At 41.3% G+C, this 15,596-nt stretch overlaps 1 protein-coding gene across 2 annotated transcripts in view; it reads right to left on the bottom strand.

Annotated features, from left to right (window-relative positions):
* LGI1 (leucine rich glioma inactivated 1) overlaps positions 1–15,471 on the bottom strand; it is a 28,832-nt gene extending 13,361 nt beyond the window's left edge. Inside the window, exon 1 of one of the 2 annotated variants that reach the window (XM_054276631.1) lies at positions 15,382–15,471. The gene's annotated coding sequence lies outside the window, so the exon portion shown is untranslated. Of the gene's footprint in view, positions 1–863; positions 880–15,381 lie in introns of those variants that run through there. The other variant, XM_054276633.1, reaches the window with a different exon arrangement.
* Between the last annotated feature and the right edge of the window lie 125 nt (positions 15,472–15,596).

The following is a 15,596-nucleotide window of genomic DNA, read 5'->3' as shown; positions in this document are numbered from 1 at the left end:
AACACAGTCAGGCTCACTATTAGCTCCTTCACATGGATGCTGTCTCCTCACCAGGGGACACCTGATCTCCTGAGGAGGAGATCTCTTTTGACTTCTGGTTGCCCCTCCTTTGGTTTCACAGGACCACCTGGCTCTAGCCCATTGCTCTTGCCACAAAAAGCCACAAAATCACAAGATCAACATCAGGCCATGTCTATATTCCTCAGGAACAATCCCAGCAAGGCCTTAGTGCATATCCAGGTGCCCACCTGGGATTTGACAGGCTATGGGCAGAACAACAGCCTGCACAACTGCAAGGAATTCAGTCTAAGGCTACAAGGATCCAGCACTGGTGAATCCTTGACTGGGGGGTGGCTGAGGTCCATCTCCCAGGGATGACACCCAGAGCTCACACCAGGTGGTGGGACTGCATTCTCTGAGGGACTGCTGCAGCCAGAAATGTCCAGAAAGCTTTCAGAGACAGATGGCCACCTTCAAAGGCCATGCTGGGAGAGGACAGCAGTGCCTGTGCATGGGCACACCCTGCCAGGCATCTGAGCCCAGGGAAGAAAGGGCAGCTCGTGCTTTCTCAGCTGCCTTGCTCTCTCTGTTGTGTTTTTGTAAAGGTCGTTATTAATTTAACTGCAGGCCCATGTTTTTGCTCTTAAGAAAACCTTCCCTGTCAGCAGTCCCTCCCTGAAGCAGCACCAGCTAAGAGTGGCAAAAACCTGGGTTATTTCCGAGCCTATCCACCTCCAGTAAAAAAATGGAAAATAATTACAGTAGCCAAGGCACTGAAATAATTATTAAGCAAATGTTGTTGCCTTCCCATCCCCCAGTATAAAGGTGACTTCTTGCTCTGGAAATTATCTAATTGTACCTACTGAGAGGGAAGCTGGATTTGTAGGACTTGCATAAGTAGGCTACACCATCTTCTCCCCTCCAAGATGTCCAATGGAACAGACAGGGTGAGGTGAGAACAGAAAATTCTCTTTTTTCCTGAAAGAGGCCTGTTGTTGTTTGTTTGTTTATTCCTGGCAAAGCCACCCATTGCCATGGCAATATTTTGCCATTGATGGTGAAAACCTGTGTTTCATTTCCTTTGGCTCATTCACTGAAATCCACCATCAATTACCTAGGCATTTCTCTTTAATTAATACTCCAACGACATTGTGAACCTCCTGAAAACTTTGCAGTGTAGTATTTTCTTCGGTAACAAAAGCACATTCTGCAGCAGAGCAGTAACCTGACTCCAGTTTTGTCCATGCAGAGAAGCGCCTGGAAGTTAGTTTTCTATTCCAAACCACATGCCAAAACAACCGCTTTTCCAAAATTGCAATATTATGAATATTTATAACAGTCCCATCAAAAGAGAGGCATAATCACATTTTCCAGGGTCCTTTTCTGCCAAGCTCAGCATCTCATTTCCTGCCATGTAGCAGTTTAAAACCAAAGTGGTTCGTGGATTTTTAGTGGCACAGCTTCTCTGCAGCCCGGCGACACTTGGCTCACCCTTTGCCGATGCCATGGCTGTTTGTGCGCGGGCCAGCGGAGCGGGCAGCCGCCTGCTGCGCCCACGGACCAGCGCCTGCCCCTCGGCCCTTGCTTGTTTTCCCGGCTGTTTCAGGTACTGACTAGGCACAATGGGGTTCGAAACTCATTTATTTTTCTTTCTGCAAGGTTCCAGCAGGGGGGATGAGGGAGTTGCGGATGCGTTCCTCGCTCTGCTTCCCATCACTTGACGTTCTAGCCGAAAACCCCGCACCTTGCCGTGCCGCGGAGGGGGCCGGCGGTCAGGCGCGTTCGGGGCTGGGCAGGGGCACACTGCAGGGGGACATTGCGGGGGGTCACGGCTGAGGGACGCGGGCCCCGCGCCTCCGCCTCGCCGCGGCCCCGTATCCCGGCAACGCGGCGGCCGCGGGCGGCGCCCGCGCTGGGCGGCCTGGCCGGGCGGGGGCGAGGCCGGGCCCGAGGCAGCGCCAGGGCCGCCCCTCGCCCTCACGGCCCCGCGGCCCCTGCGCTGCCGGCCCGAGCTGCGACGGCGGCCGGGACCGAGAGGGACCGAGCGGGCACACGGCGAGCGGCCGCAGCGTGTCCTGCACCAATGTGCCGTCATGTTCCACCTCTCCGCTATTAACCAGAGCCAAGTACGCCTTAGGCACCGGTGGCTTCCCACGCAGTGGCTCTGCGTGGTAAGAAACAAATTGCTGTTTCTTCCAATGTATCCAAATTGTCTGCTGACGACAATTTTTGGTGATAATCAACCATCTAGTAAAAATCTTGGTGCAAGTATATGACAGTCAAAATTAAAGCTACTTTTGCCTGCTGCCACTAGAGGTATTCACCACCCGCCACTGCTGGTGTTCTTTGGTCATACTTAGCACAACTTCCATGGCTTCCTTCCTAGAGCAAAAATATGCATTACTATTATTATTATTATTATTACATACATTTTTAGCACATATTCTCCAATATCTGGTTAAAATATTAATACTTCTACAAGTAAACCTGTTTGCTAAAATATTTGAGGAAAGCAGACACAAATGGTCAAAACTTAGAGCAAAAATTATTTTAAAAAATATTTAATATTTTCAAGGTATTAACTCCATGCTAACGACTATATTTGCATATTTGCATTAGACTAGAATGTTTTCATGACCAACATATGACACAATTTGAATAAGCTTCCTGTTCAGTACAGTTCCCTTTGCAGATCCATATCCTGTTAAAGCTACCCTTGATTTCATCCTGCTGTTAGAAAACTGTGCTGCCTTTTCTCTGTTCAGAATGAGCTGCCTGCGCATACCTAGCCTAATCCAAAATCCACTGATGGTGATGATGAGACTTTACTGTGCTTGGTTTTAAGCCCATAATATTACACCACATGGATGGGCAATAGCCCAAATCACACCCCGTATTCACTGATCTCCTAAAGAATAAAACATTGTCATTGCTATGTTACCACTGTGTTTGGAGCAGAAGGATTTTGAGATCACAGACTCCTACAAATACCTCATGAGTCTGAGATTTTGTTCTCTTGGCTCTCTTGACCCTTTTAAGAAATTCTGCAGCAAATGGCAAATTTAAAGCAGCTGAGAATGAGGCTGTACTTTCAATAAACAAAACTAAGTCTTGTGAATTCTAAACAGTTCTGAAAAGACTATGCTTCCTGGTGGATCTGGCACGAAGAGTCACTGCCAGGAAGAGGCCTTCTGCAGGTTAGGCATAATAAAACTTGAGATGCCTTTACAACAGCTCATAACACAGACAAGCTTGGGAATGATCACAAGACTGCCCAAACCTTTTTATTTGGAAAGTTCTGCTGACTTTGCCCTATCCTGTCTATACAGGTTCTTATTATGGGTATCTTTCTTTATTATACCATTTTCATTAAAAGCAGAACAAGCAGGCCAGTCCTTGTGTCAAAAAGCCAAGGAAATGGCTGCTTAACTGCTGCCAGCTTCAGAGGAAAAAAAGACTTGGAGGGTGGTCTCCTTTCCCTTACGTAAAGTAGCCAGTTCACAGTTCACTGTGGACCAGGAACTGATCTCCTCTGAAGTGAGCTCTCATAGCCAAAATTCCATAGTGATGTCACAACACCCGCTCCACTGAGCGTGTCCTCGTCAATGTGCAGGTGTCTCTGGAACTGCTTGCTGATTTAGGTACACCAGAATTTGACCAATGACAAAAAATATGTCAGGAGAAATGTACTGATATCTGAATGATCTCTCTTTAAGAAAAACAGATGCACAGTGTATTTCTTTCAAAGGGAAGCCAGACAAAATGAATCTATTAGGTTTTATTTTTTTGCAACTAAGATCTTTCAACATTCTTATGATTCTCGATGCTTTGTTTGTTTCCAAGCTCTATTATAAACCAGTGTGCTTTGTAGCACCCAACCCAGCAGCATCACATTAACTGCTCTCCTGATAACCAGCCACTTTTCTCCAGACCTACACAAATAGTTCTTGCTTTGCTTCTATTGTCTGTGTTTTGCCTTGAAAATGCTAACAATGGGTATTTAAAGCTGGGGGGGAAATGAAAGAGCAAACATACACGCTCAAGAGCAAACCAGAGCCCAATTCAAAGATGTATGAAGCTGTGCCACTTCATGGTTCACAGCAGGAACTGATACCACACCTAATACAGGGGGAAGTGTAGGAAAGGAGACAATATAAAAGAACACGAGGTTTCCACCTGCTGCAGAAATCTGGATTTTTTTTTTTTCTATCTTTCAAGACAACTCTCATAAAAATTTGGCTGCAGTTTACTCAGGGAAGATCAACTTCTCCCATGGTGGAAATGGGGACAGACACACTTGAGACAGTGAACATTCCTGTCCATTTCAGTGGAACTGACATCACACTCACCAGCTAGCATACACCTTGCTATAAGATTAAGTATTCTCTAAATGAACCTCTCAGCAAGGAGAAGTCTTGTTTAAATAGGCAAGTTACTTTTTGCCTTTTTACCCTCTACATAGTACTACCAGAATGAAAACTATGATACTAGTGAGAGAATCTCTGCTTAATTTGTAATTGCCAGCTTCTTCAGAACTGGCATGGTGATTTTAAGAACATATTCTGTGCAACACTTTCCTTAATAGGATGGTTTCTCTCTTCCCAACTCTTGCAAGTACTATTGATTCTGCTCTTTTCCACAGATCACTGCTGGTTTTCTATTCTAATGCTATTCTTTAAACTGGATTAAATAAATTAGCTGGCAAAAGAACTAGAAAACAAATAAAACCCTAAACAAGCCCAAATCTTTCAAACTCACCCCCTCAACCCCCCTAAAACTGCCAGAGTCAGAACAAGCAGCTGAGGACAGGAGTGGGCAGAGAGCATTGGTTGCACTGTTAGAGAAAATGCATAGGGAGCTGCACACTTGAGGGGCAGTTTCATGTTACAAATGCTCATATTTAAATGAATCATATGACAGAACTGGTGACAAAGTACCTCAGTCTCTACCAAACAGGACAATATATGAACCTCATAAAACACCCCAGTATTTAGCATTGTTTAAAAATTATCCTCTACCTGGAGGACAGACTTTCAGCAGGTGTATACACACTGACACTTCATAATTATTTCCCCTCTGCCAGCTCCTTGCACTCTTAATTTGGTATTTATTCATAGGTTTCCTTCATGCCTACATGCAGAATAGAAGGGATAGAAAAGTCAGTCCAGTAAGAACCCTCTATACAAAACAAAATGTCCCAGATTTTCTAGCATGAGCAAGCGCTTTCTGCAGACCCAAAACAACATACTACTGTCAGTGTATCTAAATGCCATTTAATTGGCAGCTAGAAAAGTCTATAATACATTTCTTCATGGAAAAATGTCTGAGCTCTTCCAGTGTGCCAAGATGCTAATTAAAAACAGACGGCGTGTTACAAAATCCTTTCCTTGACCTGTGCTATCTTATATGCCCTTCTGTACTTTTTCATGGCATTGGCTCCCCAAAGAATTATTCTAATCTTTATAAACTTGCCTTTAAATTTTCCTTGTCATTTTGCAGACATAAAAGAAGTAACAAAATATTATTTATTTAAATGTACATAGAAAATTTATTTGTTGTACGGCAGAGACAACAGGCTTTCGAGGAGAAAGTCTTTACTTGTTAAAACCAGGTTTCTATGTCCTGAATAATTAACAATGGAACAAATCTAAGTGCCACTGAAGTCACAGAAATACTTCAAGTAGAAGCCTTGCTGGAGTGCCATGGACATAAGGAACTACACTCTAGGAAGGATGTGACTCATCAAACACATATTATTGTTTCATCATTGCTAATCGACATGCTTTACAAAGCAGAGATTTGGACCAGCACTGAAACATTTTAAGGGGTTGTTGGTGATAGCTCCACAAACGTATTTTACTGATGTTTTAACTGTTCTCAGCAACTCAAGAAATTTGGAAAAATACTTTACTTTTTCAGTAAGGGTTAATCCTTTTTACCTTAAGTAAATACCAAATCTGCCACCCTACATTATGCAGGCATGCTGTCACTGCACTTGACTCTCCATCAAGTACTGCACCAAGCTGAACTCCAAAGTCCCTTTTTCTTACAAACCATATTTGCCCTGCAGAGGAGACTTCAGAGGGCTGAAAATTTCATTTCATCCGTTTGTTCATATGCCAATATGCTGCATATTTAGTACAGCTTTAAGAAAAGATTTGCTCTTTTGGCTGCTGGCTCTTTCCCTCTGCAGTGGGAGAACAAAACCAACACAACATCCTTATCTAAGAAACTGACTGTAGTTTTAAATATAATTTTCATAGCAATAGAGAGAAATACACATTTTAGTTGTGACTGCTCAGAAGCTAAAGGATTTTCCCTACCTTGAACATGGTAACATTCACATTTTAAGTTCAAAAGGATTCCTAATTATCCCTTTTCTAAGACAATAATCCAAATACTATACAGCCAGCTTTCTTTTTAACACCAATCACTTGTAGGCATCTGTAAGTTTCCACTGTTGCTGCCCTTGTGATTTAGGCAAAGAGTCATTAAAACTGGAGGGCCTAATTCCCAGCCTCAATATAACACATCAGTAAGAAGTAATCAGCTCCTTCATGAAGCAGTATAGCTCCCCAGCTAAATAAATGGCACACAGTACTGATTAAACAAAGGCACATGTGGCCTTTTTTCCTAAGATTTTTTTTAGAAGCAAATGGATGAATATATAAGAGTAAAAGACAAGGATTAAAAAAAAAAGGCAGGTTTGGGAACTCAAGAGAACAGCTAACATCACAGAAACTGAGATGTTGGCTCCTAGGCATGGAAAGGGAGACCTGAGAAATTCGCTAGAGAATTTCTTGGAGCAAGTAATGGCTGAAAAGAGCTTGGAACTGCAAATAGTCTCCTGCTGTTCAATTTTCTCTTCACTCAGGGAAATGAAGCCTATGCATTCATTGCAAATAAAGACTGGATCAAAGATACCCAATTCCATTAACAATTTATTTTCTTAAACAGAACAATTGGAAATAATGACTTTAGATAACAGCTCAGGTCACAAATAGTAATAATTTGTTCATAGCCTACTCTATGTTTCTGACACCCCTGCTTCCCCCTCAGGGAGGCAGATATCCCTTCATATGCACGTTATATATACACATATATATTAAGATCTCTCTCAGGAGCTATATATAGCTTCTATTCACAGGCAAGCACCACAACCACTTATTCATTCTTTTCATGCTTTACCTGCTGCTTTCAAGGCTGCCCTGATGCTAAAAATAGGTTTGCATATTAGAGGAGGGTTGCTATAGATTCAGAATGGGTGATGTTCCAAAGGCAGCTAAATCCCTCCTTGCTGAGGATCTGTGGGGATGCATGTGATGGGCATCTGCGACCAGGGCTGTGATGCCCTTTCATAAAGGCTCTGAGGCTACAAGGGTGGGGTATTTGTGTTGTTCTTAAGGCTGGAATGAACTGCAAATCAATACAAATCATGAACGTCATCATAAGTTTAAGGCTTTGTTTTTCACGCCGTAGTGTTAGATCGCAGTACAACAGTATTCATATATTAATGAAGATAATATTCATATACTAGCTTCTTTTTAACTGGGAGAATAATTTGGTATTCTGTTGTATGGGCATATTTTTCTGTGAGTCTTGATGTCTTCGAGTTAGAAAATATCAAAGTGCTTCACTAGTCTTACTTTTTCTAGTTCTTAACATTTGTGGCTGGATTATGACGATATCTAAGATAAATGAGGTAGTCAGAATGGTGTCTTCCTTTCGTTAACAGACTCCTATTATAGAAACCCGCCAAGTACTCTGTTAAGGCTGAGGTTCAAATAAAAGTTTTACATGGAAAGAGTGGCATGGATTTACTAAACGAAGTTTGATAAAAAGTATTAAAACAGACCCTAATATAAATCTAAATAACACAATCCATCTTTTGTGAGCAGAATAATTAAGGACAGTGTAATGCAAACTTGACAGAATGTTTTATGAAATGCTAAAGAAAATGTTTTTCACTCAGATCTCACTTCACATCCTGACCCTTATCTTCCATGTGGTTTTGTTTCCATTCAAGAAAGGCAGTCATCTAGATATGTAACTGTTAACATTTTGACTTACACTTGCAAATTGAATGTGGTGTCAGCAAGTAGCAGGATCTCCCCTAGGGTACAAGCTGCAATATTTCCTTTTACTTGAAATAGGTAACTTTCCTCTGTGTTTTTTGAGTCTGACATTTTTACTTCTAGAGTTGTGGATATTGCACAGCTCAGTGTTGCTGGCTATAAATATCATAACTTGATATTTGTAACCAAGTTAGACTAATGGTTGCCATTTAGGATGGTTATCTTTCCCATTCCACTTAGGTGCCATGGAATGAATAGTGTCCTGGAAACACTTTCAATAGAAAGGTTCATAGTGTTTCAGTACTTCATGTCTTAATGATACCGGTGATTAAATAACATAAAATTGTATTTAATTTGAAATATAATCCCTATTATTTCCAAACCCTGACAATCAGTAGTATATTTTTACGAATAAAAGCTCAGTTCTAGCAGAATGGCTCATGGTATTATTAATTAAATGAGGTTTCACAGCAGTACTCTATAAGCACGTTCATCAAAAACTGTGAAATAGGAATTTTTAACTGATTCATCCTACTTCAGTGGTCACAGCAGCATTTTTATATCCCTGTATCCTTCAGTTTTCACTGAAGGACCAGGTACTGATCACCTCAACCTGGTACTAACAGTCTCTACATGCAGCTACTGTAATGCTTTACTATGTAATCCCACTGAAATAGTAAGAAAAAGTGATGGCCAGTTCTGTCATCACTACATTATATTATGCTCTAATACTTTAGTTTTTTTAAAATCTGACTGTGAGATTCCAAACACCTGCCTGCAGCGCTGTATATTGCAAATAATCTGATTTATTTTCACTGCTTAAGGACAACCAGTGGAAAACACTGTGATGAACTCATCTGAGCCACTCCACAGTACAGTTTTCACAACTGGCCTTCTGGATTGCTGAGTTAAGAGCTCAACTTCTAAGTAAAGATGAAACACATGTGTAAAAAACGTGGTTTTGGAACATGTTAGCAGGAATGAGACTGTACATCTCTATTAACATCATATCTCGGACTCAGACCTTTCTATTCCAGGTTACATAGAATGCTGGGTACAAAACAGTGCTATACTGCTTGCATGATTCAGATGACAGTGGCTTGTCTGCCACCTTTTTATACAGAAGACTTCAGAAAACATTCCCTGTCAATAATTTGTACCTTTCCTCAATTCTTGTGAGTATTCTGAATACATAAACATGGTAGACATTATGGACAAAAATGCACCTCGGGAAAAGAGGGAACACAGATCTTTTCCACTATGGTTTAAAAATGCAATGTTCAAACTGTAACTTTGCTCATGTATTCTTTTTTTTTCCCCTTCCAAAAAATCCAGTGGGAAACAATGTAATTTAAAGAAAATAAGTACATTGCTTGTCAGTTGTTTTATTTATTTCCACATTACTAGATTTTCTTTCTCTTGGTTATTATTTTCTATGATTTTTTCATCTTATATAATAACTCTGATATCAAACTGGAAAAACAAATTTGCCTTTCTCTTGTATTTATGTAATTGGATGCCATCAGTCACTTTCCACCAAAGCAGATCTAGCCATAAAAGTAAGATTAGGCATTCTTTGCTCTCTTAGGAAATAGTTCATACTTCAGGGTATTTAAGCATAATGAACTTCTAAAATCTCCTCCTTTCTAAAATGAAAACTGGAACATGGTAGAGGAGTTAGTTTCTGTATTCCACTTACTTAAGTGCAGGTTGATAAAACGAAAGTAGTATTTGTACATACTGATAATTACTTTTAAATTAAATTCCTGATAGGCTGAAGTCACTGCTCAAGTTTATGCATGCCTACATGCATGTGTAATCTTGTAGTGAGATTTCTTCTAGCAGAGTTGCCAGACTAAGCTCTGGAGACAAAAATCACCTGCCACAAAACAAATGTGGAACTAGCAGTGACGATTAAAGACACTAGACAGGAGTCTACAGAATATATCTCTAGGGGTTTTATTTAGTAAATTCTGTACATTTTGCAAAAATAAGCCCAAGCTTTAAAGATAATATGGAGAGTTGATTCTAAGTATTATTTTTTATCAAAGTCTGATTTATTATTTCCATAACTGAATAAGTTAGTCTTTACATGATCATACTGCTATTCTTTACACTATACATCTTAACAAAGACTTGCAGAAAACTTTATTTTAATTAAGTTTTTTGAAGTACACAGAAGTTTTAGGAACAAGGTTGATGCTTTGAGTGTTCCCTTAATTACAACAAAATGAATAAATGAAGCAATCTGGTTTTCAAGATATTATTATAAGATTCTTACATAATTTTGTACTCATAGGCAATAAAACTAAATAGATATTAGGAATTGAAACAGTTATAGTTCCTCCATAGTGTATCTGTGATTCTTTGGCATGTTAGGAGTGGAAGTAATGCTACCATCAACTAAACTGCAGGGCAGGACTTCAACTACTTCAGTCCATGATAATGAAGACTAAGGCTGCTCTTCTGTCAACAGTAATAAAAAAATCTTGTGAATTGTGTATGAAGTTGAGAGGCCTTATATGCATATCTCATAGGAGGTGGAGCTAAGGGAATAAATCAGGTTATTTAGGCTCTATTTTCTAACATTGTGGCCAAAACAGGGATTCTGTTTACCAAGTTAATCAGCTGAGAATGAGGGTGCAATTTCCACATCTTTGACTTCTTGGGAGATTTTCAGATCAACAGGAGGTTTCAACTATATTTTTAATATGAGCCTTTGAGATTTGTTTTTATCCTAACAGCAGAACAAGCTTAATCTGAATTCAAGATGAGCACTGTTTTCTTCTTCAGCTTTCCATAACTGTTTATGAAACCAATTTCCAAACTTTGGTCTCAAAATAAATGCTCTGTAGACAGACAATACAATACAACCAGCACCTTCAGTGCACCAGGCAGTAAGCAGTTGTGGAGACTGGCAGTGATTAGTTCACCCTAGAGGTAGAAGAGCCAGGAATAACAAAGGTCCATGGGTCAAATTCTACCTCGTGTATCCTTCTAAAATGCCATCATCTGTCAGATCTGCCTTTAGATATACACATTTTCAAAATTTCAAATTGCCTATCATATTGGAAGTCTTGGTGTTCTAGAAATTCTATCTCCATACAATGTATCTGACACTGATATCCAATGGTGTTAAACAGAAATAATTAAGAGGAAAATGTCCACGGATACCTGGAATTCAGGAAAGTCAATAACTCTTATAATAGGATTAGATATACATTCTATTCTATTCTCTTCTATTCTCTTCTCTTCTATTCTATTCTATTCTATTCTATTCTATTCTCTCTATTTTATCTTATTAACAAGTGAAATGCAATACAATGATTGTGGCTACTTCTACAAAGGTCTGGGATTTTAGAACAAGGAAGGAAACTGATGGTCAATCAGATACTATTTTTCAAAGGCACCTTTCTAACAATGATTTTGCACAGAAAAGCTAATTGCAACTTCAAAATATCATAAAACTGCACAGCTTCTCTTCAAATAACGGACATAGCATGGGCTTGTCCATGATTATTTTTTGTAACTGACCCTATACTGGAAATATCTTTAAATACAGAAGTTCTTTTCAGGATGAAATTACTTTATCAGCCAAACAAATAAAACTGCATTTGCCCTTTAGCACAGCAACATTGACATCTAGTGGCTAGTTAAGATTGCTGTTTAATATTCTGTGTATGAGAAAAACAAGTGGAACACACCATTTATTGAATTTGACAAACCAGGTATGCACTGCCTGCTATCTCCACATAGCCTCTAGATGATTACACAGTATCATTAATGACTAGTTTGGAGCTACCAGTACCTGTGATGTGAACTGGTGAGCCTGAGGCACTGCCTCTCATGTACAGCCCCACTGGTTTTCCCTGACTGTCAGGAAGTGCTAAGCTTGGGAATCAGCTGCCTGACTGTAGTGTATACCTTCCTCAGGACTTGTTGGGAGGCACAGTACATCCCTGAAATTGTACATGGGTACAGCTAAATGAAAAAGAGCTACAGTTGCTGAATGTGATGTTACTGGCATATGTGAACGTCCATTTTTAGCTTTACTTGCTTTTTCTACAAATTACTAGGGGGTTTCAAATAGGAGAGGATAAAAATCAGGAACATGACAGATGCCAAAGTACTGTTCGTACAAAAGACACAAAAATAAATGATTTGGCAACTTACTTCACAGCCATGTAGGAGATAGGAAGGTGCCAATATCAAATAGCATTAGAAAGTAATTTCTTCGTGTGTCAACAAAAGAACTGACTTAATGGAGAAAGAGGAAAGATTAAACAGGACAAATATCAGTTTTACTAGAATTCTTGATGGTTCCACATTACTGTCTCATAATCAAACTCAAATGTGGTCTGTGGCAACAGCTCACAATGGGCGTAGTTGTCAGTGGCTGCCCTGCCCTTGCTCTCCATACCAGTGGTAGCTGCCTCTTCAAGCCTGCTGGCAAAGCCTTCTGATTTGCTTCATTAAAAATTTGAACAATTTTTTAATGGGCTAACCAAACTAATTTTGATTCAACAGACCAGAGGCTGTTGAGTTTAAACAACTTTACCAGAAGATCTTAGGGGGCAATCATCTTCTGCAGGAAGGCTGATGTGTTTCTTCCTGGCTAAATATTGTTAAGGAGTAAACATCTACACTTTGTATTTCTTAAAAATACATAGAGAAAACTGAGTCTGAAAAAGAGCAATAAAATGTAAGAGTTCTCCAATATGTAACCTGTATAGAAAGATTGAAGCACCTTCTCAGGCTACAAAAAGGGAAAACTGTGGGGATATATGTCTTCAGGGCATTAAGAAATTAACTCAAGTAGCAACAAACAAGATTTTTTTTTTCTTAGATAGTAAGAAAAACCCCTTATACCTAACAGGTTAATAGATTAAGGTATTAAGCTGTGAAATCTCCTACACTAGAAACATGAACATGAAGCTCTTATGAACAGCTCAATAAGGATGTGTCAGGTATACTTTGAATTCTGCATCGCTATGATATATGTACCATGTCTGACTTAAACTTTTTGGATACATCAGGTCACATAGTCTCATACTTTATTTAGCCCATTCTAGATTTAGGGCAGAACTCAAGTTAAAGCTACAATAATGTTTTCTCCTTTGTGGACCACAAAGTTCAGGACTACTGTAATTTAAGACTATTGTTTCACATTACTGCTGACCTGATCTAAAAGAGAGCTGCTGCTCACTTCCCACTTCCCTCCTGTCCCATCCCTAACATTTTTTCGCTTCACCAGGGTTACTCATCCAGACACCACATCAGGACAGTCACAGGAGCTAGGGTGGCAGAAAATTAAATTCCGCTGTTCAGCAAGAGTGGTCAGATGAGCATTAGATCCAGTTCAGAAGAACGCTCTCTTCAGTGGTAGCTTGACTTACTTGTAAAGATTGGCACAGATTGGCATAGATTGACTTATTTGTAAAGGAAAGCTGTGCTCCTAAGGTTTGGCTGTACAGTCATCGAAATCCCACTTAAAACCTCCTGCCCTGTAATGAGTTATGTCCATCTCATCTGTTCTTTTTCCTGTATCTTCCAATCCCGTGGGACTCATAAGAGAAGTGCCTTTTTGGTGTCAAAATATACTGCTGCTGGAATTAAACTACGGAGATACTGCCATTGGAGTAAAGTATAATGCATATACCAACGCTAAGGGCACATTCAGTTTCAAATTCCAGTTTATTTAGGAGGCCATTTCTGAACCCATTCCCCAGCTGTAGCTTACTGTAGCCCACATATAAAATGCAGTCAGGTGATGTTCTGAAGCAACGCAGTTAGACATCAGAAAAGCATAGCATAGCAAGATGAAATTATCTAGCTGCTATTCTCAGAAAAGCTGTTTATAACATAACTTCAGCATCTACAGCAGCTGCTATAGATGGACTCACTGCAGATAATTTTCCTGTCCCAGAAACTGTATTTTTTCTATATGCAGGCTTTGTGGCCACAGCGCAATGCCAAGAGATTCAAGCACTGTAAATCTTTCCTCTACCTTTCCCACTCTTCTTCAAAGTGCATAATCAATGATATGTTGGCCCAGTTTCTAGAATCATGTCAGGATTCATTCACACTAAAGCAGGCTGTCATTTCCATAAGGCAGGAACAACAAAAAGATGCTTGCTATTACAGCTTTGAGAGTATACATTATTTATTTTGATATATTTAAATTATTAATTAGGATAATTCCATTCTTGCAAAAGAGTCTCTGCCCTTTAAAGGAAATGGGCCACATTCAGTAGGACTTCAGCAGAATACTGCATGCACTCAAATATGCACAGTGCCACTCAGTTCCTTTCCATGGGACACTTTAGCATCATCTTTGCATTCCTTCACAGCAATAATGGCATAACAAGTAACACAAACAATAGGTCAGGAGAAAAAAAAATCTGAAAACAGCGATCTACTAGCCAAGGTAAGGAGATTCACTGGCAGCTATGGTGTGTGATTGTCTTACTGCAGAAAAGCAACACCTACAACTTATATTTTACAACTTGTATATTACAAGGGTAGCAGCAGTATCTAAATTTTTAATATTTCCCTGTATTAAGTGTGTCTGTGGTTTAACTATCCAGGAATCAATAACACAACTGGAAACACAGTCCAGATGGACTACAGCATTTCAGACTTCAGCATTTCAGGTTGTGTTTGATGGGAAACTATCAATTCATTGACAGTTAATTGCTCTATCTGATGACTTAATGCCGAAGATTGGTGCTTCCCAGCTACTTTATCAGCAAATACTTCTGGTTTATAAAGCTACTTTTTATGATGCAACCCACGGGCTCCCAAATTCTTATCGCCCAGTTGCCGCCGGTCCTCACAGGGAAACTGAGTCACATACCGCCTTTCGTTCTTCTAACTGCGAGATGCGACTGACGAGGAGAGAAGCCGCTGGCACAGGCAGCAATCAGTGTTACAGATCGCCGTGCCGAGGTCGCGATCTCGGTCTGTGCCGCACCGAGGGGGTCGCGGTCCGTGCCGCGCCGGGGGCAGCGCGCAGCTCCCGGGCACGCCTGGCAGCTGCTGCCCTCCGCAGGGCGCCTCCCGGGGCCTCCCGCCCGGAGCGTCCCCTTCTGCGGGAGAGGTCCCCTCCCGAACAACGACCCCCGCCTCCCCTATCCCTCCCGAGGCACCCTTTCCACCGAGCCCCGGCACCCGCAGCGGCGTCTGAGCCCGTGCCCCCACAACAGGGACTGCCCTGCCCGAGAGCGCCGGGGATGGTGCGCGGGCGACCCGGGTCGGGGAGAGGGGCGCGCTCAGGCCCCTCTGAGCCCCTGCGGCACAGTCCTACCTTCCCAGAGGCGGAGACCGCGGCAGCCGGGGCCGCTGACCGGGTTCCCGGGCAGGGAGACTCCCCTCGCCCCTAAACATGATGAGCGGCTTTCCCCTCCCCTCCCGTGCCGGCTCGCCCTCCCCCGCGCCCCGCTGCCCCGCGCCGCCCGCCCGCGGCGGAGGGAGGGACGGAGGGAGGAAGGGAGCCCGCGGTGCGGCCCTGCTCCGCCTCTA

The sequence above is a fragment of the Melozone crissalis genome, unplaced genomic scaffold, assembly GCF_028551555.1.
Source record: "Melozone crissalis strain CALT ecotype California unplaced genomic scaffold, PUWL_Pcris_2 ptg000019l_1, whole genome shotgun sequence".
NCBI lineage: Eukaryota > Metazoa > Chordata > Aves > Passeriformes > Passerellidae > Melozone > Melozone crissalis.
This window is presented reverse-complemented; position numbering and strand designations above follow the sequence as displayed.